General features: G+C 37.4%; 1 long non-coding RNA gene across 4 annotated transcripts in view; it reads right to left on the bottom strand.

Moving 5' to 3' along the window:
* The window catches only part of LOC115272025, a 33803-nt gene extending 12217 nt beyond the window's left edge, over positions 1–21586 (bottom strand). For 2 of the 4 annotated variants that reach the window (XR_003900202.1, XR_003900200.1), the window contains exons 1-3: positions 21414–21496; positions 16346–16456; positions 1033–1085 (exon numbers count right to left, since the gene is read on the bottom strand). This is a non-coding gene — a long non-coding RNA (uncharacterized LOC115272025). Of the gene's footprint in view, positions 1–484; positions 951–1032; positions 1086–16282; positions 16457–21413; positions 21497–21550 lie in introns of those variants that run through there. The other 2 variants (XR_003900199.1, XR_003900201.1) reach the window with 2 other exon arrangements.
* Between the last annotated feature and the right edge of the window lie 1535 nt (positions 21587–23121).

Genomic DNA, 23121 nt, shown 5'->3' with positions numbered 1-23121 from the left:
TCCAAACACTTAATAATGTTAATATCTATAATATAAAGCTGTTTGCTCTAAGAACTTTAAGACATCTCTGGTTACTCAAGTGTCAGTAGAGATAGCTACTCATCGTAGCCCACCCAGATCATTGTTTCATGAGGAGCATTTCTCTGGCATTAGGGTTTCTTAATGTTAGGAAATGGTCTCTGTCTTCCACACTGTCTGGCTGAGGCTGTCATTATGATTCAGTACGACTGCCAACACGTTTGGAATATTTCATTTTGTCTTTTCAATTCCTATGCTGTCATAAGTGTTCTTGTTAATTGGATACTGTTTTTATCCTCCTCGTATTTGGAGATTTTTTTTTCTGAACGTCAAGAATGGTTCACCTAAAAAGCTTCTTGCACACATGAATGTTTTTTCTAAACCTGTAATTTTGCATACTGGTTGTTTAAGGATCACCTGGGGGGAGGGGGTGTTCAAAATGTGATTGTAACCATTTCCCAGGAGAGAGTGAACTACTAGAAAATGCCAAATGAAGCCGTTTTAAGGAAGTTTCTCTAGGTGATTCTCAAGTGTGTACCTTTTGTTTTACAAGTAGATAACCTACAATCCAGAGGGGTGAGGTAATTTGATTAACATTTCATTGCTAGCCTGTGCACAGACCAGGACTAGAGCATGGGTCTTCCCGTTCCTTGACTAGTGTTCGTATCTTCCAACACTGTGAGCAAAGACAACTGGTTATTTCTCCTAGAGAAAGTCACAGAGGTGGTGAGAACACACTAGTTCTTTCTGCCTTTAAGCTCGGCTCCTTAGGTCTCTGCCTAGTTGCGCTAGCTTCTTGTTTTGTCTCTGAACTTCCAGGCCCCTGTGTGGCTTCTTCTGCTTGACCATTCATCAGGCGTTCTCTGCGGAGAGCCAGTGACTTGGCTCCTTTCACTGCACTGTACCCAAGAGCTTCATTTGGGCTGATTACCCTGCATTTCACATAAAGGTCATTAAGAATTCTGTTTCAGTGAATAAAAGAATGTAAATGAGGTAATTATGAGCTTCACTTACCTTACTAACTCCGTGCATTGTGTAATCATTAATGCTTTCACATGATCTGTTCACTGGAAGAATCAGAAAGATGGAAAGTAATATTGGTGGGAAAGAAAACAGTAGTGAGGTTTATTCTGTGGTGGATTTTTTTTTTTATCTGTGGGGGGAGAGAAGGAGGGTCTTTTAATATAAGCTGTGAAAAAGACAGCTTGAGAAATGACTGTGTATTGCTGCTTTTAACCCCCACCTACCTTTCGCATAAATTAGCTGTGAGTTGCAGAGGTTTTCTTATAACAACATTTCACACTTGGAAAGCAGCATTCATCTGCAAAGCCCTTTAAAATACACCATATGATTGTTTTCACTTACTGGGCAAATGCATCTTCCCACACGACATAAATTGGCTGTTGAGTGTGAGCAAGTAGGATGACGTGGGGTGCTTAAATGATACCATGGATGGGGACGATGCAGTAGGCAAACCTGGCATTGACCAAGCTCCCTTTCTCTCCTACCTATAGTGAGAATATTCCTTTTTTTATCCTAGTGCTTCTGCCGTATGAACCCACTACCAACCTCCATGTGATGCTGATGTGTCTGTCAAGGTGTCCTACCACCCTTGCTTGACACAGGTACCAAATGCTACCTAAAATGACCCAACTGATCTAATATGTGTTCATCCCTTTGATCAACATGAGTTGTCCAGGTAGAGTGACATGACCCCAGCAAACTCACTAGAATGGAGATTTGGATAGATTTGATATATGGATATGGAAGACAGATGGTCTCTTTTCCTGTTGGATTGCAAATCCTAAAAATATAGACTTGGGGCTGCCAGAAACCATCTTTCCTGACACAGGGAAAGAACCTGACTGAGAATGATTCCATCATGCAGAGAGGCACAGAGCCAAGGGATAGAGAAATTTAGCATCCTGGTGATAGCTGCATCCTTGGATCCAGCTGTGCCCAAAGTCTGAACAATCCTTAGACATTCTAGTCAAATAAGAAAATAAATTTTGATTTTTGGAAACCCTGTTTTAACAAAGCTTTTAAAAACTGCAACTAAAGGAGTTCTCATTCATATAGAAACCGGTACTTCTATGTAAGATGTTATGAATGATAGAGCCTAAAACAGGAACTAGGTTGAGATCAGATGAAGGTCAATGTGGTGTTGTAATACCCAAGATTTCTTTATCGCCCCCAAAACCCAGAGACCGCCAGGGAGACCGAGTCACGCATGCAAAAGCAAAGGGCTTTATTACGGGTTTAGACTCGCTGGCGCCTAAACTCGGGCTCACAGACTTTACCGGCGTGGTGGATCCATGCTGAGAGCCCTGAACAAAGGTGGGGCAGGGCTTTTATGAGTTTGGGAAGGGGGTGTTACAGGAAATTGTGACATAGGTACAGTGATCCAATCATTATTATACAATATTACTGACAGCAGGTTTATCCAATTACAACATTTAGAGTGTTAACCAATCACAGAGTAGACCCAGGACCCAGGACCCTCACATAGGGTGTAACTAGCCTTAAGCAATAACTGATTACCTATAGCTTCTATTTCCAGGCCTGCCCTTGGGAATGTTAATGGTATTACAAGGGTGGTCCCTCTTGCCTTGGGCAATGTGTGTCCTTCTATTGTCTCAAACCTGCATCCTTACAGTGTCCCCAATTCTCAGCTGGAAAATAGACATTCTTTTTGATGTGGGAGAGGACTCGTCAAATTTCTGACTATTTGATCTTACTTGCTCTAAGTGTTTCTTGGGCTTGATCACCAAGATATTTGTTTAAAAAGTATTGTAATGTTAAAATCTGTCACAGCTTTTGGTAGGTGTAGGAAAAAAAAAGAATTATTGGTCTCAATTGCCTCCTTGAAAAGCAATAGAATGTATCAGAATGGCCTTTTCTCTTTATAATTAATGAAACATTAGTTAGTTGAATCATCATTGGAAGGCACCAAATCTTGTGCCCTACACTTTAGTTAATGTAAGCAAAGATGGGAAGATGGAAAACAAGCCAGGGGATAAGATTTTGAGCCAGAAGATAAAGAAATGGAAGAAACCAAATAGGCACTACTCAAACTTCCTGTGTGCTTGAACTCATAGTCTGGTAGATAAGATTCCCTTGTAAAGCATTCTCCACTGTAATCCAGTCAGGTGAAAGAGGACAAATAAACTCTGCTTTAAACCCTGAAGTGATTCCAGGATAGAAATCATTAATGGAAGCTTTAGGAAGTGGCCAAAGCCCAAAGACTTGTTGCCAAAGGGTTGCGATTGGAAATACTTCAGCAGACATTTGGTGAAGTATTTACCTTGGCAGTTTCCACGCAGGCATGCTGCAAGATTTCTCCCCAAGTCTGATAAGCAAGGATGTGTGACTGCAGTCTGAAAACCCACAAATCACCACCTCATCACCAGGTATTGTTATGAAGAACAATAAACTCTGGAGAGCCTCTTAAAGTGTAGAACTGGGGTCAGCCTGATTGACTAACTTGCTGACACTCTAGATTATGTATAAGACATCCATTCCACTCCCCCATCTTCTTCATAACAAAATCTTGAGTTTGTTCAAGTATTTCTGCTTTTTTCACATAGTACATAAATCAAAAGATCCTGAACACCCCTCCAACTTTAGCGGTCTGAATCAACCATAGTGATTAATATCACTATGATTTACTTAGGTATATGTATATGACCAATTATTGGAAACTGTTTTCAAAAAATGGGAGAAGATTAAGACTTGGTTTGTAAAATTCTGGGGAAAATTTTTATTAAGAGAGATACATGAAAAGAGATAACTCCTCTAGAGTTTCAAACACATAAAATCTCAACACGTACCTGAATGTGACACCTGGGATTATAGGAACTTTCTACAAACCTGAGGATGAAGACATCACACTGAGGAGGGCAATGAGAAGACAATGGCATCTGGATCCTGAGATACTGCAACAGCCTACAGGTTTCTTACTTTATTAAATAATAAATCCCTTATTGTTTAAACTGATTTCAATAGGGCTTTTTTGTTTTGTTTTGTTTATTGCTGAATTCTTCCTAGCTGATCAATTGTCAAGGAATCCACTACACTTCTAGGGGAAAGAATTTTTGTTTTCCCTATCTACTAAAAGGCAATAAATTGTACAAAATGTTGCTATTTGCCTATATGATAGTTGAACTGTAATTATTTTATATCCATCATTTATTGTGAATTGTAAGAGTAAGTAATGTACCTATTTATCCATCCATAGATAGCTAGATGCTAAAGAACTACATCTAGGCTTCATAAGTGCAATTTATCACACTCTGAGAGTCTATATATGAAATTGAATAGAAGAAAAAAATATGTTTTTTATTTCTGTTTGGGAATGGAAAGGGAGAAAATGTTTTTGTATGGTGGTGGTTGTTTATGCATGAGAGATGGTCAGAAGAGGAACTATTTGGAATTAGGTTTTACGCAGATGACATTGTAGTCTGCCAAACTCCAATCCTAGGGCAAGCACCCCTTCCCCACCCCTGCAGGGCTGTCTATCTCAGCCCCACTCCTCACTCCCACCACCACTAACCACAGGCATGTGGCCTATCAACCATGGGATCCTGATAAGAGTATAACACATTGTTCCACTAACAGAGGTGAAGAAATATCCAATGGCGATTCAGTCATAGTCCTTACTTGAGAAGATACAGACATTTGACTACAGAAGATCTATTTGTTTCAATTGGCAGACAATATGGATATAGGCTTGTAGTTTTTAACAGCCATGTTTTCTGCCATATGGAGAGAACCAGTCTGAGAATAAATCCAACATATAGAAAAAAGCAGAGCCAAGAGAGAGAAAGAGAAATAAATATCATGACATTGTTTGAGCTTCTGTAAGCATCCATGCCTAATGGTCTCCAACTGTATGAGACAACAAATCCAATGTTTGGCCTAAACAATTCTTGGTAGGTTTTTCTAACTTAAAAAACAAAACAATCTTGAATAATACAACATCTGAATAAAATATGAGGGGAAATGTCAACATAATGGTAAAATGGTAAATGAACGACCAAATAATATTTTATTGGTGGCTAAAATTTTATCTTTCAAACTGAAGTCAACAACTTTAGTAACCTGGAGAATATTAAATGTAAGATCATGTTTACTTATGATAATTAGGTAAAAAGTGAATTCCTAGGGCATCTGGGTGGCTTAGTTTTTTAAGTGTCTGACTCTCAATTTTGGCTCAGATCATGATCTCACAGTTCATGTGTTCGAGCCCCATGTCGGGCTCCACACTGATAATGCAGAACCTGCTTGAGATTCTCTCTCTCTTCCTCTCTCTGTCCCTAACCCCCCTTCGAAACAAAAAATATATTTTTTAAAAAATGGAGTTTGTATCTTTTATCTTCTAGTTTAAAATATAGGCGCCTGATCTTGACACTTTGATTTCCAGAAAGATCAAATTCAATGCATACCTATCAAACAAAGTTAAATCTGAAGAGAAGACTTTTCCTTTCTGTAAGCTATTTACAACTGAAGTCATCCATTAGTAAACTTGAACACATAAATATCTTTAAATATGGTTCTTTAATGGCTATATAAAAGAGATGGGTCAGAGAAAGCTACTTTCTCCAGAATCTAAGGTAGATATGGAAAGCAGATAATCAATCTGATCCCTCAAAAAAAAAAGAACTTTATAGATCAAAGACTGGATCACATCTCTGCCCAGAAATCATAGAAAATACTTATAAAACAATGCATTTGTTATGCCACGTATTTTGCTGTTTTTGTTATATATGTCTATAACCTGGAATCTGGAATCATCAAAGAGGAATCTTTCCAAAATCCTTTATATATTATCTGAGTAAGACAAGAGAATTTCTAAAATCTTATCTTTAAAACTTTGATGTTAAGCTCTTGAAATTCTCTATGATCTCTGGATACGTAAGTTGGTTGGAAGGGATGGGAATTTTCTCAAGTGGTTCCCCCTTCACTCTAGTCCAGAATGGGTTTCACTGTTCCCAGCTGCTGATCCCTGATACTCCAGCACTCTCTGCAGACCTTGTTGCCAGGGAGCTTGGTGTTGAGGTACAAAAGTAGGATGCTGTGCTGGGGTTTATGGCAGTGACTCCTTCAGATGATTAGCAACATTACCATTTACATAATGTTCCAAACTAGAAAATTCCAGTGCCCTTTTCAATTGCACTTTTCTGTTTAATAACCTCTGTTAGCTTCCCACTGCTTCCTGCATTCAATTTGTCATACGAAGTCTGTTAACTATGCCCCAACATATAATTGCAGTCTCATCTCCAGCCACCCACAAATGTTATATCCCTGCCAAACACTTTTCGTTTTTTTGCCACATCAGTCTCTCTCACATTCTATTCTCACTACCTAAAATTCTCTTGGCCTCATTTCTCTACCAAGAAAATTTCTAGTTATCATTCAGAAGACAATTTAAATGGCACCCCTTGAGTGAAGCCCTCCTTCCCTTTCCAGTTAGTATTAGGTTCTGATTTAGAACACTACTTGAATCTCCTATGACCCATTCTATGTTATATTGCAAATTATTAATCTACCTTATTTACTTAGTTTATTTATTTATTTGTCTACCACTAAGCTGTGATTTCCTCATTGTCTTCAGGATTTTTGATCTTTGATCACACTGTGATATCTGACCCTTAAGAGACACTTGATAAGGATTTGCTAAATGAATGAATTTAAGAATTTGTAGAGAACATAGAGTTTTGGAAAGGAGTCCAGGGATATGGTGAACCACACAGAAGCTAAAATGAAACTGAAATACAGGGAGAAAATGGAGGAGAAAGAGAACAATGAACAAGCTTAAATATTCCAGAAACTCTTGTCATCAAATAAATCCAAAACAGCAGTTACTGAAAACCTGCTGTGTGCAGGGCAATTTTATTTTTCCTGAAGTATTCATTCTCTGATCACTTTTAAATTTCATCATGGTGACCTGATTTAAATATAACTATTAAATGGCAGTATAGTGGAAAACAGACGGTAATTGTACAAAATAGATCAGCAAGAGTGAGCATAGTCAGAATAAGTTTCCTTACAGGAGATAGCACTTGAGTTCTGCGTGGAGGGACAAGCAGGATTTACATAAACTCATTAGGCAGATAATATTAAAGTGAGAAAGATCTTCAATGATCCTCTGAAATGTGAGCTCCAGACACTCTGTATTGTTTGCTATTTTATTCCCATTTTTAAAGAATTATACCTGGATGTGTTAGGTGTCTAATAAATACTTGCTGAGGGAAAGAAATTTTTTTAATCCAGCCTGTGATCTATGAAGTTCATTTTTTTGAGGGATCAGATTGATTATCTGCTTTCCATATCTACCTTAGATTCTGGAGAAATTAGCTTTCTCTGACCCATCTCTTTTATATAGCCATTAAAGAACCATATTTAAAAATATTTATGTGTTCAAGTTTGAGAGAGAGATAGACAGTGTGAGCAGGGGAGGGTCAGAGAGAGAGAGGGAGACACAGTATCTGAAGACAGGCTCTAGGTTCTGAGCTAGCTGTCAGCACAGAGCCTGATGTGGGGCTTGAACCCACAAACCGCGAGATCATGACCTGAGCTGAAGTTGAACCGTCAACCGACTGAGCCACCCAGGTGCCCCAGCTGAGGGAAAGAATTAATGTAACCACCCTGATTCTCCCATTTCTTTGTGTGTATGCTAATGTTCTAGTGTAAGGGAGATTATGGGAGATGAGAACATAATGGTTAGTTCAAGCACTCTTGACGTAGGATGTCCAGGTTCAAATTGTGAATTTACCACATATCTAACCTCTTGCAGCCTCAGCTTTTCAGTCTACAAAACGAATATAGTAATAGTAACTATTTTGCAAAATTGTGTGAGCACTTGTTAAGTGCCTAGAGTATAATAAACACTCATTAAATGTTATCTGTTGCTCTTACATCATGATGACAATCAGTGTCAGGGATTGAACTAGATTCCAGGTCTCCTAGTTCTCACTTCAGACACATTTCAAATAGCTCTTAAAAAGAGTATTTCTTTATGAGAAAAAAAATATTGTTTCAGTTGGGTTGAGTACGTATCTACTGAGATGGGTTGAAACAAGTCCTCTTTGATAACCAGAGAATGAGATCATTGACTGAACAGAGATTCCACCATCTATAAACGCGTTTGATGACCCTGAATAATTTAAATTCCAATCCACTTCATCTCATTTCTGTCCTCCCTTACTTGCCTCATCAATGACACAGTGTTTCAGACCTGGTGATGTTGAAAGAACAGTCATTTTGCCAGGGGCCAGGGGAGGAACCCTGGCTAAGGTAAAGAATGAAAAGAAAGCAAGTTGAATGAGACTAAGTGACATGATCTAGAAAACGTGAAGGTCATAGGCAACCTTACTCAAATGTCAACTCCATATTTGAAGGAGCCGTGGCATTTTGTACTTGATGTCGAAACCTGGAGATATCTGACATGAGCCATAAGGGTGAGTTCCATTTGTCAGGATGCCAAAAGGAGGCTAGATGAAAATCATGAGGGGAAACATAACAGCAAATGCTTTAAAATTTTGAAGGAATAGATTTTATAGGAAAAAAAAGGCACTGAATATGATTTAAAACCATTACTATAGGCTTGGACCATGCTTACTTTACATAATAAATGAGATGGTAAGCACTCTGTGAATTCCTGTTTTTAAGGAAAATGTATTTTAAAACCTCATTGAAAGGTAACCTAGTCTAGCTGGACGTTGGAGAGCTCCCAGAAGCCAAAATGTTGATGATTTAAGAGTAAATGAATCAGAAATGTGTGGTTGCAATTTTCTTTCAAATGAATAAGAAAAAGTGCTCCTGGCAAAACCCATTTTGCAATTCTACTGGACCAGAACCCCTGAAATATACTCTGAGGCACAAATAACCTGAAGCAATGTTGACGGAGACAGCAAGGTGCTGGCAGAGTAGAGGGGCAAGTGGAAGAGATTTACTTGGCTCTGTCTTCTATTCAATTCTCCGACTGAGAGACTTATTCTGAAGATAGCGATTCTTTTTTGGCTGGCAGGAATGCGACAAAATAGAATTGTTAGTTATTTTGCAATCTTGAGGGAAACATGTTTTGAACAGAGCTATGGAAATTACAAGCTCTTAGTAATGGCATTATTGTAATAAAATATGAGGGGGGCCCACTCTTCATTTCAGCCTCCTGAAGATCAAGAGAATTAGTAACAGTTCAGTTAATTTCAAATTGTTGCCTTAGAAACTTTAGAAATTATTTCTACAGCCAGCAGAGGAGACTTACTTAGAAGCACTGCGATTTTGTCACTCATTTTCCAAACAGGAATGAAGTTTGGAAATGTTTTTATTTTCTGTTTCCTGAGTTGATTTGACTTTTTGCTTGAGAGTGAAAGATATTACCCTCATGAGGCTATGACGCTTTATCTAATTGGATTTGAATATGACTCTGATCAAGAAACATATATTTTCCCATTTTGAAGTCAGGACTGCAGAGAATTTCAAGAGATTGAGAGCATGCATTGGTGATTTTCAACGCAGACACAGAGATTAGTATTGAGGTTAAACCTATTCTCTGTACAGTATTTAAAAGACTTATATGATAAAATCAGATCCCAAAGGGCATCTTAATTTGCTAATAATGGAAAACCACATGGAGGATAAACCCCATTCCATTGACATTGAAAGGATTTAGCAGGATTTGTGCCGATTAGAAATGGTAAGTATCAAGGAACAGATGTCATTACCTTCAAGTTTTATCAAATGGCAAAATTAGTTTCTGATATAAAAAGGTGTGGGAAATGTCATTCCAGTGGTAGATGGGTGGGAAGAGGGAAGTAGAGGTAAGGGTTGAATTTGAAAAATAGAAAAAATATATATTGTAGTGTGAACTTTACTTTCTCTTGATTCCTCAAAAGTATGTGTATTATTAGGAACTTGTAATTAGTAATTTGAAATGTCATTTAAATTTTTGTCTAATTTTTAATTTTTCAAAATTTTTAATGTTTTTATTTTTTATAGTAGTTTACTGTCAAGTTGGCTTTTCCCCACAAGTTTCTCCCCTCCATGACCATCGCCTTCTTCCTCTCTCCCCCTCCCCCTTCAGCCCTCGGTTCATTTTCAGTATTCAATAGTCTCTCATGATTTGTGTCCCTCTCTCTCCCCAACTCTCTTTCCCCCTTCCCCTCCCTGTGGTCCTCTGTTAGGTTTCTCCTGTTAGACTTATGAGTGCAAACATATGGTATCTGTCCTTCTCTGCCTAACTTATTTCGCTTAGCATGACACCCTTGAGGTCCATCCACTTTCCTACAGATGGCCAGATTTCCTTCTTTCTCATTGCCATGTAATACTCCATTGTATATATACCACATCTTCTTGATCCATTCATCAGGTGATGGACATTTAAGCTCTTTCCATGATTTGGCTATCATAGAAGGTGCCACTATGAACATTGGGGTACATGTCCTCCTATGCATCAGCACTTCTGTATCCAAGGAGTAAATCCCTAGCAGTGCTATTGCTGGGTTATAAGGGAGTTCTACTGATAGTTTTTTGATGAATCTCCATACTGTTTTCCAGAGCAGCTGCACCAGTTTACATTCCCACCAACAGTGTAGGAGGGTGCCCGTCACTCCACACCCTCGCCAGCATCTATAGTTTCTTGATTTGTTCATTTTAGCCACTCTGACTGGCATGAGGCGGTACCTCAGTGTGGTTTTGATTTGTATTTCCCTGATGATAAGTGACGTTGAACATCATTTCATGTGCCTTTTGGCCATCTGGAAGTCCTCTTTGGAGAAGTGTCTGTTCATGTCTTCCACCCATTTCTTCACTGGATTATTCGTTTTTTGGGTATGGAGTTTAGTGAGCTCCTTGTAGATTTTGGATACTAGCCCTTTATCTGATATGCCATTTGCCAATATCTTTTCCCATTCTGTCAGTTGCCTATTAGTTTTCTTGATTGTTTCCTTTGCAGTGTGGAAGCTTTTTATGAGGTCCCAATAGTTCATTTTTGTTCTTGATTCCCTTGCCTTTGGGAATGTGTCGAGGAGAAAATTGCTGCAGTTTAGGTCAAGGAAGCTGTTTCCTGCTTTCTCCTCAAGTGTTTTTATGGTTTCCTGTCTCACATTCAGGTACTTTATCCAATTTGAGTTTATTTTTGTGAACAGTGTAAGAGAGTGATCTAATTTCATTCTTCTACATGTTGCTGCCCAGCTCTCCCAACACCACCTGTTGAAGAGGCTGTCTTTTTTCCATTGGATACTCTTTCCTGTTTTGTCAAAGATTAATTGGCCATACACTTGTGGGTCCAGTTCAGGGCTCTCTATTCTATTCCACTGGTCCATGTGTCTGTTTTTGTGCCAATACCATAAGGTCTTGATGATGACAGTTTTGTAGTAGAGGCTAAAGTCTGGGATTGTGATGCCTCCCATTTGGGTTTTTTTCTTCAATATTACTTTGGCTATTTGAGATTTTATGTGGTTCCATACAAATTTTAAGATAGTTTGTTCTAGCTTTGAGAAGAATGCTGGTGCAACTTTGATGGGGATTGCATTGCATGTGTAGATTGCTTTGAGTAGGAACGACATTTTAACAATGTTTATTCTTCCAATCCATGAGAATGGAATGTTTTCCCATTTCTTTCTGTCTTCCTCAATTTCCTTCATAAGTCTTCTGTAGTTTTCAGCATACAGGTCTTTTACATCTTTGGTTAGTTTTATTCCTAGGTATTTTATGGGTTTTCGTACAATTGTGAATGGGATAAGTTTCTTGATTTCTCTTTCTGATGCTTTGATGCTTCATTTTTGGTGTATAAGAATGCAACTGATTTCTATAAATTGATTTTGCACCCTGAGACTTTACTGAATTCACTGATCAGTTCTAAAAGGCTTTTCCATGTAAAGTATCATGTCATCTGTGAAAAGTGAGAGTTTGACTTCTTCTTTGACTATTCTGATGACTTTTATTTCCTTTGTTGTCTTATTCCTGATGCTAGGACTTCTAACACTATGTTAAACAACAGTGGTGAGAATGGACATCCTGTCGTGGTGAGAGTGGACATCCTGTGTGTCCCTGATTTCAGGGTGAAAGCTCTCAGTTTTTCTCCATTGAGGATAACATTAGCTGTGGGCTTTTTGTAAATGGCTTTTATGATGTTTAAGTAAGTTCCTTTTATCTCGACTTTCTCTAGAGTTTTTATTAAGAAGGAATGCTGTATTTTGTCAAATGCTTTTTCTGCAGCTATTGAGAGGATCATATGGTTTTTTTCTTTTCTTTTGTTAATGTGATGGATCACATTGATGGATTTGCGAATATTGAACCAGCCTCGTAACCCAAGAATGGATTCATTGATCATATGATCCACTTGATCATAATGGATAACTCTTTTTATATGCTGTTGAATTCGATTTGCTAGTATCTTGTTGAATATTTTTGCATCCGTATTCATTAGGGATATTTGTCTGTAGTGGTTTTGTTTGTTTTTTTTTGTTTGTTTTTTGTTTGTTTTTTTTTTTTGGTGGGTCTCTGTCTGGCTTAGGAATCAAAGTAATATGTGCTTCGTAGAATGAGTACAAAAGTCTTCTTTCCATTTCCAGTTTTTCGAATAACTTGAGAGGGATCAATGTTAACTCTGCTTTTAATGTTTGGTAGAATTCCCCTGGGAATCCATCCAGTCCTGGGCTTTTATTTATTGGGAGATTTTTGATAACTGATTCCATTTCTTCACTGGTTATGGGTCTGTTCAGATTTTCTATCTCTTCCCCTTTGAATTTTGGAAGTGCATGTGCATTTAGGAATTTGTCCTCTTCTTCTAGATTGTCCAGTTTGTTGGCATATAATTTTTCATAGTAATCTCTGATGGTTGCTGTATTTCTGAGGGATCTGTTGCAGTAGACCTATTTTCCTTCATGATTTTGTCTATTTGCATGTTCTCTCTTTTCTTTCTGAGGTTCCTAGCTTGAGGTTTATCAATTTTGTTTATTTTTTCAAAAAAACCAACTTTTGGATTGATTGACCTGTTCAGTTGTTTTTGTGGATTCAGTCATTTTTAATTATGCCCTGATCTTTATTATTTCTCTTCTTTTGCTGGGTTTGGGGTGCTCTTAGTGCTCCCTTTCTAGTGTCCTTAGATGTTCTGTTAGGTTTTGAGTTTGCGCTTTTTCTAGTTTGTTGAAATAGGCCTGGATTGCAATGTGCTTTCCTCTTAAGACTGCCTTTGCTGCGTCCCAGAGAGTTTGGATTGTTGTATTTTCATTTTCACTTGTTTCCATATATTTTTTAATTTCCTCTCTAGTTGCCTGGTTCGCCCAATCACTATCAGTAGGGTAGTTTTTAACCTCTACATTTTTGAAGGTTTTCCAGACTTCTTCCTGTGGTTGATTTCAAGTTTCATAGTGTTGTAGTCTGAAAGTGTGCATTGTATGATCTCAATTCTTTTGTATTTATGGAGGGCTGTTTTATGACCCAGTATGTGATCAGTCTTGGAGAATGTGCCATGTGCATTCAAGAGTAAAGTGAATTCCCTAGCGTAAGGATGCAGAGTTCTAAATATATTAATTCCATCTGCTCCAGTGTGCCATTCAGGTCCATTGTTTCTTTAGTGATTTTCTGTCTGGTTGACCTATCCATTGTTATAAGTGGGGTATTAAAGTCCCCTGCAATTAGCACATTCTTATCAATAAGATTGCTTCTGTTTGTGATTACTTGCTTTATGTATTTCGGAGCTCCCGAATTTGGTGCATTGATGTTTACAATTGTTAGCTCTTCCTGATGTAAAGACCCTGTAATTATTATATAATGTCCTTCTTCATCTCTTGTTACTGCCTTTACTTTAAAGTCCAGTTTGTCCAATATAAGTATGGGTACTCTGGCTTTCTTTTGGCGTCCAGTTGCATGGTAGATATTTCTCTATTCCCTTACTTTCAATCTGAAGGTGTCTTCAGGTCTAAGGTGAGTCTCTTGTAGACAGCAAATAGATGGATTTTGGTTTTTGATCCATTCTGTACCCTGTGTCATTTGACTGGAGCATTCAGTCCATTTACATTCGGTGTCATTATTGAAAAATATGGGTTTAGATTCATTGTGTTCCCTGTAGAGTGCATGTTTGTAGCGATGTCTCTGGTACCTTATATACCTTGCTACATTTCCCTCATAGAGTTCCTCTTAGGATTTCTTGTAGGGCTGGTTTGGCGGTGATGAATTCTCTCAACTTTTGTTTATTTGGGAAAACCTTTATCTCTCTTTCTATTTTGAATGACAGGCTCACTGGATAAAGAATTCTTGTTTGCATATTCTTCCTGTTCATCACATTGAAGATTTCTTGCCATTCCTTTCTGGCCAGCCAAGTTTCAGTAGATATGTCTGTAACCACTCTGAGGTTTCCCTTTGTATGTTAAGGCCCTTTTCTCCCTAGCTGCTTTCAGAAGTCTCTCTTTATCTTTATATTTTGCCAGTTCTACTATGATATGTCGTGTTGAAGGTCAGTGTACGTTACATCTTAGGGGAGTTCGGTATATCTCTTGAATTTCAATGTCTTTCTCTTTCCCCAGATCGGGGAAATTTTGTGTATAATTTGGTCCAGCACCCCTTCAGGACCTTTTTCTCTTTCTTCCTCTTCAGAACTCCTATGATATGTATATTGTTCTGTTTGATTGTATCACTCAGGTCTCCAATTCTCTTTTCATGCTCCTGTATCAATTTGTCTCTCTTTTCCTTGGCTTCTTCTTTTGCTATCACTGTGTCTTTCAATTCACATATTCTCCTCTCTGTTTCTTAATCCATACAGTGGCAGCCTCCATCTTATTATTCACCTCGTTTATAGCCTTTTTTAACTCATCACAGCTATTTTGAAGGTTCCTAGTCTTTATAACATATCTTCTCTGACAGCTTCTATGCTATTCTCAAGCCCAGAGATTAATTTTTATGATAATCATTCTAAATCCTTGTTCAGTTATGTTGCTTGTGTCTGTTTTGAGCAGTTCTGTTGGTGTGATTTCTTCCTGGAATTTCTTTAAAGACGAGTTCTTTCGTTTTGTCATTTTGGCTAGCTTTCTGTCTCTTATCTGTTTTAAAAGCTCTTTTTGCACTCTGTGCCTGTTATTATGGCTCTATTAAAGGAGTATCCTTGACTTTCCAGGGCCTGTCGTTTCAGGAGATGTTCTTTTAATGGTGTTTCTCAATTTCTCTTGTTGTGCTTCTAATTAATATATTTCCTTACTCTGCGATATTTGAGACTTTCCACTATATGTGCTTTGGTCTGTTTTTGAGGTAGCCCTGAAAAGGAAAACAGACAGACAAACACACAGGGAACACAAGCACGCAAACGCAGTGACAGATCCGGTAAACAAGCAAACGAAATGGAAATGGAAAAAAAAAAAAGAGAGCAGGAAAGAAAAGAGGACAGGAAAGAGAAAGAAAAAAAAAAAACTCAGCGCACAGAGTCAGCCAAAGATAAAAGAGTCTAAGAGCCTAAAACCTGTGGAGGATAAAGATAAGAATGAAATAAGCAAAAAATATCTGGATGGTAAGGGTTGATCTAATCACAACAGTGTTAAATGTTGGTCTTTCCTAGACCCCAGGGGGAAAAGGGGACAAAAGAAAGAAATAGGAAAATAGAAAAGAGAAAACAAGGGGAAAATTATAAAAGCTTAAAAATTAAAAATAATTAGGATTGAAAAAATTGAAAAAAAATAGCATGAAAAGAAGAATCCAGCTCTTCAGTGTGGATGGGCATGGTCGGATGTAAGTATGTTGGGTCTCCTGGCCTGGTCTCTGAGCCCCCACTTTAGTGGATGCAGAGAGAAGAATGGCAGTGCCTCTATTTTTGAAAGAGAAAGAGAGAGACAGAACATGAGTGGAGGAGTGGCAGAGAGAGGGAGACACAGAATCCAAAGCAGGCGCCAGGTTCTGAGCTGTCATCACAGCACCTGCTGAGGGGCTCAAACTCATAAACCATGAGATCATGACCTGAGCCCAAGTCATATGGTTCACTGCCTGAGTCATCCAGGCTCCCCTGGTCTGGCATTTGAAATCTATTTTCCTATAGAAAATTGATATCTTAATATTCTGCCACATATTTAGCACCCCAAAAATCCTTACTGTTTGAATGAAATTTATAGAATATTTTTAGTTTTATTTAGTGTTAGAAAACACTACGGAAGATATTCAGAATGAATATTGTAAGTTAAATGCTTTGATGTATTAGTTAAGGTAATATTTGCTGCTATAGCCAGCTAACCTCCAAATTTGAGATGGTTAAACTCATAAAACTTTTTTTTTTAATATTTTAGTTAGTTAATAGACAATGCAATATTAGTTTTGTAGGAGAATTCAGTGCTTCATCGCTTACGTGAAACTTTAGCTGGGTCTAAAACAGGTGTTTCTTATTGGTGAGCAGCTTTCTTCATGGTTGTTATTCATGGACCCAGTCTTCTTTGACTAGTTTTAACATCTCTAAAACCTTGGGAGAAGAGAGAGTGGAGAAGTCATACCTGCTTGGTCACCTCAACCTAAAATTGGCATATTTCACTTCTTCTCATGTGTTGTCAGCAAGAACTAGTTGATGGCCCAATATATGCATAGAAGGCTGGGAAATACATTTTCTGGGTGGGCAAACATTTCCCAGCAGTCAATCAATCAATCCTTTTAAAAAGCATGACTCTTTGGTTGACCACTATCTGTCTCTACCACAATTCATTTCTTTGGCCACCAAGTATATATGTATACCTTTTCCCACCCACACATAACATATGTGATTCACAAAAGGGACCAACCCCAAATCAAACCCAGTTGCTTCATCCTGTTGAGAGTCCAGAACCTCTTAATCAGGTACATATATGGCTTTTCTTATCTTGTCAACCAAAGTACATTATCTGCCCCTGAGAGAAAGAGCTCCTAATATTTTTATAAATATGGGATAAGACTAATAAAAGAAAATAAAATAATCCCCGTTTTTAGAGGAAAGACTGGGAGACACAGAGCAGTCACTGAACCTTAGCAGTAATGAATTCCTTCAAAGCAGACATTTTAGAAATAGAGGACATTTTTTAAAAAATTTAATATCATACTACTTATAATTTGATGCCAGAGTAAAAATTCTGGGTATTCTGATATTTGAAATGTGACTTTACCCAAGAACCCAGTGGATTCCCAGACTACAATGAAGAGTACTCCATTAGGACAAATTCCTTTATAAATTTATATTAAAAACCACACCAACACATATGCAAACACACACAGAAACACCTTGACAGTATTGAAAAATCATGATGTAGTGCATCAACTGTATCAATGGTTATTGGTATAATTTCTAAATCAGTCGCTAAAATGATAATAATAAAATGTATGATCAAAAGGAATGGGCAATTCATAATCACACCAGGATTCTAAATATGGTTTTACATGCTAAGCTTTGCTCTTTGCCATGCTAGGTTCTTTCACAAGAGTGACTGAGAAGTCTCTTCCTAGTTTAGTAACAAACATTTCATTCAGAAAAATTTGTACCATAGATATTTCTAGTTCTGTGACACTGAATTGGACAAGAAACTCTAGAAACAAAATTATATTTTTATATAATTTCCAAGCTTTCCCTGAAATTGGTGTCAATATTTGGTAATCTGCCCCAACAGAAGGGAATAGGGATGCAGAGAGATCCCAATATCATTTGTGATTGGCTTTCAAGTATAATGATTACTTTTCAATTCCCCCCTTTTTATGTGGTTGTATATAACAATATTAAAATGAGTTTGTGTTCCCAGGAACACATACTGATTGGTTGTCAAGAAAAAAAGTAGTAGTTCAGTATTAAAATTTTGTGATAGATAATCTACAGTGTAGAAAAGCGATCACAAGATAATCAAGAATTGATTAAAGCCAAACTGACTGACTTTTATTTAGAGGAAAAATGCTTGTGCTCCTTCTTTGGAAACTGAGTTCATGATTTGATTCAGTAGATTCATCAGTACAGGGAAATTCAGGGCCATCTCAGCAAATACATGTCACACAATGTGTCCTAAATTTTCTCATCTATTGTTCATTTGCTCAAACAAATTGAGAAGTTTGAGTTTGCTTCTTAAATGAGAAAGCAAAACAGCAGTTATCTCTCCAAGGTACTTACTTGCAGATAAGTGCTCTGAACTTCCTCTTTTGGATGGGCTCTGCCCAAATCATGTCAGAAAGTAGAGACAAAGAAGCAAGATCAAAAATACTTGGTGCATTGGCTTGTAGAAGAGTGAATTTAGAGTGAATTTTATCTATGCAAACTTACTTCCAAATTCCACACCATTGTCTTTCTTGAAAGGGAGAGTCTGCTTTGGATTTTTTCAAGGTGTCTGATGTTTTGGGATAGAAGTTATGTCCCTTTCTATGGAAAGTCCTCCATCAGTGCAAGGAAAACAGAATGGCTGAAGAAATTTACTGAATTTGTAGGTTGAATGTCTTGACGGTTCACAATCATGAATGTCTGTTTCTTTCCCTAGCTGGGTACCTCATAATATGGCTTTTACTCTTGTCTAGGCAAATCTGAGTCCCTCCCCCCGTGTCAACCAATGTTAGTTCCTAGCGACTAATCCAAATTAGAACACAAAGATGAAGTTGGTCTCGGAGACCAGTTTCTCCTGTTTCCCAGTTGTATTTACGCTTCCATTCTTAAAGTTTTTCCTGCCACATAGGAAGAGAACTGCACATAGTGTTGCATACTCTAAATAGGTTAAAAATAAAACAAGTAAAACATGTGTGAAGAAAGTAGTGAAGTTTGAGTACTCACGGCTATTGGTTAACTTAATACAAAGTTAATAAGTCCTGCCTGTGTGTATTTTATCTTCATAATGGGAGAAATATGTCTGGCCGAATTTATAGTATTGGAAACCTCATTCAGAAGCAAGGATTACCCTGACTTTTTTTTCTTAGCATATCACCACCCATATTTATTTTCAGCATTAATTCAAGAACAACTAAAGCTGAAAATGCTGAAAAGTCAAAACCAGGAAAATGTAACCAAATGGGAAAGTATGCAAATGCAAAAACAAATGAATTATTCACACACTCTGCAGGTTTCCTTTTTTCTTAAAAAAATTGAAAAGTAATTTCTAAGAAATGAAAGTTGTTAAACATTGGACCAGATTATAGAGTTGGCTTAGAATCTCTTCAAGGAGGCCAGTAGGCATCAAAGAATTCTCACAGACCTCACAAATGTACAATGTGATTTAGGTGGCTAGAATAGAAAAATGTTAAAGTCTCTGAGGCAATTTACTTGTTAAATTTGATAAGGTACTGGCCAATTTATGTAAATTGTATTCACTTTATATACATACACTTGTGTGTGTGTGTGTGTGTGTGTGTGTGTGTGTGTGTGTGTGTGTAAACAGGGTGCTACTATAGAGGCCCAAAGTCTGGGCTTAAATTCAATAAGCTGGAGTTAGAGAGAGTGGGGTAGTCTGTGAAAGGTGACCAGGAATAGAAAGAGCCAGAAAAGAAGCTTGGGTGACATCCATGAATGAGCACTAGGCGAATGATACATGAGCAGAGCAGGTTAGACATTTTAGAGTCCCCGGGAAAAAATGTAGAATTCTTTTTAAGTACCAAACTGCAAAACTTTAACTGAACACAAGCCATTCTTTTACAAGTTAGGCTTTCAAAGTTTCTATTCATTGTACTGCTGGGGAAATGTAGGGGGAAATAAAACACATGTGTCAAAGATCTAGGTGGAATGGTGAGTATTTTTAGCAGTGGATAGGAGACAAGAAATAGGTAAAAATAAGTCCATCAGAGGGAAGGGAACACATATGAGTCAAGAAAATAGGAGAAAGGACAAATGGGAAGTAAAAAGCATTGTTGGGAGTCCCATAGCTGAAACTACATTGACATGGCCTCCATCTGTAACGAGCCTTGGGGGACAGCTCTAAAGAATATGAATTGCTCCTAAGAAAGAGGGAAGGTAAACCAAAGCTGAAATTGAGCTAACCAGTGACAGATTAAAAGTAACTAATATTTAACACACTTTAGAGTTTATAAATACTCTAAAACATGTTTTCTCTTTGGAAATGTTCAATTATTGTGACATGTTGGTAAACCACTATCTTTATACCTACTTTAAAGGTTTAAAGTGATTTTCCCAAGGTCATATAGTCAAAGTTGGCAGATTGAGATTCAAGCTCAAGTCCTCAGGTAATAATTCTCATATTCTTTTCTAACATATATGTGTAAATGTACATATTATTAATACATTTAAAGTTGAAATTCAGAGTATTTCAACTGGAATATATCTGCAACCTTGCCTGTAGATGCTGCCTAATACAAAGAAAGGTCAGTGTCGTTAAGATTTTTTTAAGTTGTCCAGATAAGTTATATAAACTAAAGAAAGAAAGAAACCCCATGCCCAGATGATAACCACTTTAGCTGATTTATTTAGCCTATAAACAGACACATTGAACCCCAGGCCTCCAAACTGGGACATCTTATCTCTGGAGAAAGCATGACCTTGAAATAAGATTTAACAACCTAGAAGGGAACGGGCAGTGTTTTTTCCTTAATGACCACATATGGAAATAGAAACTCTCCACCTTGGCTACAGTCTGACCCCTTCTGGCAGGCAGGTCCAACCAGGGAGAGCATAAGAAATCATCCCTCCGGTAGACTCTACATATGTAGGATGTCTTATGTGGTATCAAAGAACAGTGCATGGAAGTCTGCTCTGTATGAATGTTAAAAACTCAGAGTTGAGAAAATGTTACATCTTTTTAAAAAATATATATTTATTTTGGGAAGAGCACAAGGAAGGGAAGGGCAGAGAGAGAGGGACAGAGGATCTGATGTGGGCTCTGTGTTGACAGGCTGACAGCAGTGATCCCAATGTGGGGCTTGATGTAGAGCTTGAACACATGAACCGGGAGATCATGACCTGAACCAAAGCCGGACACTCAACCAACTGAGCCACCCAGGTGACCTGAGAAAATGTTACATCTTAAAGTTTGGATCAATCAGTCTTTGGACTTCCTGTCTTTAATATATTGTAACATTTATATTTTACTAGGCCTATCGTTTATCAGTTTTAATCCCAAAGATGGGCTTTAACATAGTACACATAGAGATGTTTATGTGTACAAATACATTCTAATATACCAGGTATACCATACTCTATTCTAGAAGTTCTTAATCATTTTAATAGACTATTACCACCTTTTATTTATTAACTCATATGTTTCATTATAAATACAATTAAAAATCTTGTTCTTTTCTGATGCATTATTTAATGAGTCCAAGTATCTAATTCCTGAGGAAAAAAAATAAAGTTTCCATGATTAAATAATATTTCAGAGAGAATAAGTAGATTCTACCAAAAGTTTGTCTCAATCAGGCATAGAAGTGTTATAATAATAACAAATTTCATACACAATATTATGTTCAAGAAAAAGGCTTACCATTATTCTGTAGAAATGCTGAGGCTAACTTTTGAAAGAATAGGTAAATAAATGCCGAGAAGTACAAAGAATTATTAATATTCACATATCACTTGACAATCTCACCAATTAAAAAGTAACAAATAAGATACAAGCACCTGGGTGGCTCAGTCTGTTAAGTGTCCAGCTTTGGCTTAGGTCATGATGTCACAGTTCATGGGTTCATGCCCCACCTTGGGTTCTGTGCTGACAGCTTGGAACTTGGAACCTGCTTCAGATTCTGTGCCTCCCTCTTTCTGCCCCTCTCATACTCATGCAGTCTCTCTCTCTCTCTCAAAAATAAATACTAAAAATTTTTAAGTAGCAAATATGATGGTTTCCAATATGACCATTGAATATATACTAATTTATTTATAAGCCAGAGTGATCATATGAAACTATGTCCATCTGACCCCTGAAGAAACCTTCTGTATTACTGTGAATAAATGTAAAACATTTCCACTTGTTTCTCAATTGATGTGCCATGGCATATTTGTGACACATAGTTTTTCATAGGTTAATTACTAAATGAATTATTATTGTTATTGTTTTCATCGTCTTTAATGTTTATTTTGTATCTAAGTAAACACATAGGCATATGTTTTTGTTTTTTGGGTATTTTTTTGTTTATTTTTAAATCGGGGTTTTCTGGGTGGCTCAGTCCGTTAAGCATTGGACTCTTGATCTCAGCTTAGGTCTTGATCTTAGTGTCATGAGTTCAAGCCGCATGTTGGGCTCCATGCCCAGTGTGGATTAAAAAACAAATCAAAAGATGCTAAAGGTTTATTGAAATAACAACAACATCAAAACCAACAATCCTCTGTCCTTATCACTCTTCACCTATTTCTTGTGTTTTATAAAAAATTAATTTCAACTTAATATTTGCACTATGTTTATATTGCAATCACTTTCATCAAATTTTGACATTATCAATAAACTATTGTGCTGGCTTTATTAAAACTTCCTTCCATTTTCCCCAACATGAAAACATAATACAGCTTCAACTTTTGGTTAATTCCATATTGATTATACTGGGTTTTTATGACCATGGAAATGTTATTTACAATGGAGTGTTGTTGAACACTACTGTTAACATAAATTCTTTTCTCAGAAAACAACTTCTCCTCCCCCATTCCCAAAGAAGTTTACACTCAGTTTTCCTGCCTTCATTTCTCTGTGAATCTCTTATCTAACTTTTTCTTCCCAACTAACAGCTTTGGAAAATATCAATTGATATAATTTTCCACTTAACAACACCTGTTAGTTCATTTACTATTATTTTATTCTTTAGAAATATTCCCCTAGAATCCTGTCATCAGATGCTTCCATCTTGGTTTCTCTGAAGATCTGTAGTAGAGGTTTTATTTCCAGGGCTTGTCTCTATGATCAACCTTGAGAATTTCCTTCAATTTCTTTTTATGTTAGACCCTCTGTTTCACCCTTCTTTCCCCCAGAGACAGAGTTCTAAGAAGAAAACATGTTGAGGCTCATGTATCAGAAAATGCTTGTATTCTGTCTTCCAATTAAACTTAGTTTGGCTGGGTATAGAATTCAAGGCTGAGCACTCTTTTCCTCAGCATTTTGCAGATACTCTTCCGACACCATCTACCCTCCAGTGGGGCATGCACAATACTCTTCTTGCTCCTCTCTTGTTGTGCCTGTTGAGTTTTCCCAAGAGGAGTTCTCTTTT

This window comes from Suricata suricatta, chromosome 11 (assembly GCF_006229205.1).
Source record: "Suricata suricatta isolate VVHF042 chromosome 11, meerkat_22Aug2017_6uvM2_HiC, whole genome shotgun sequence".
Lineage (NCBI taxonomy): Eukaryota > Metazoa > Chordata > Mammalia > Carnivora > Herpestidae > Suricata > Suricata suricatta.
This window is presented reverse-complemented; position numbering and strand designations above follow the sequence as displayed.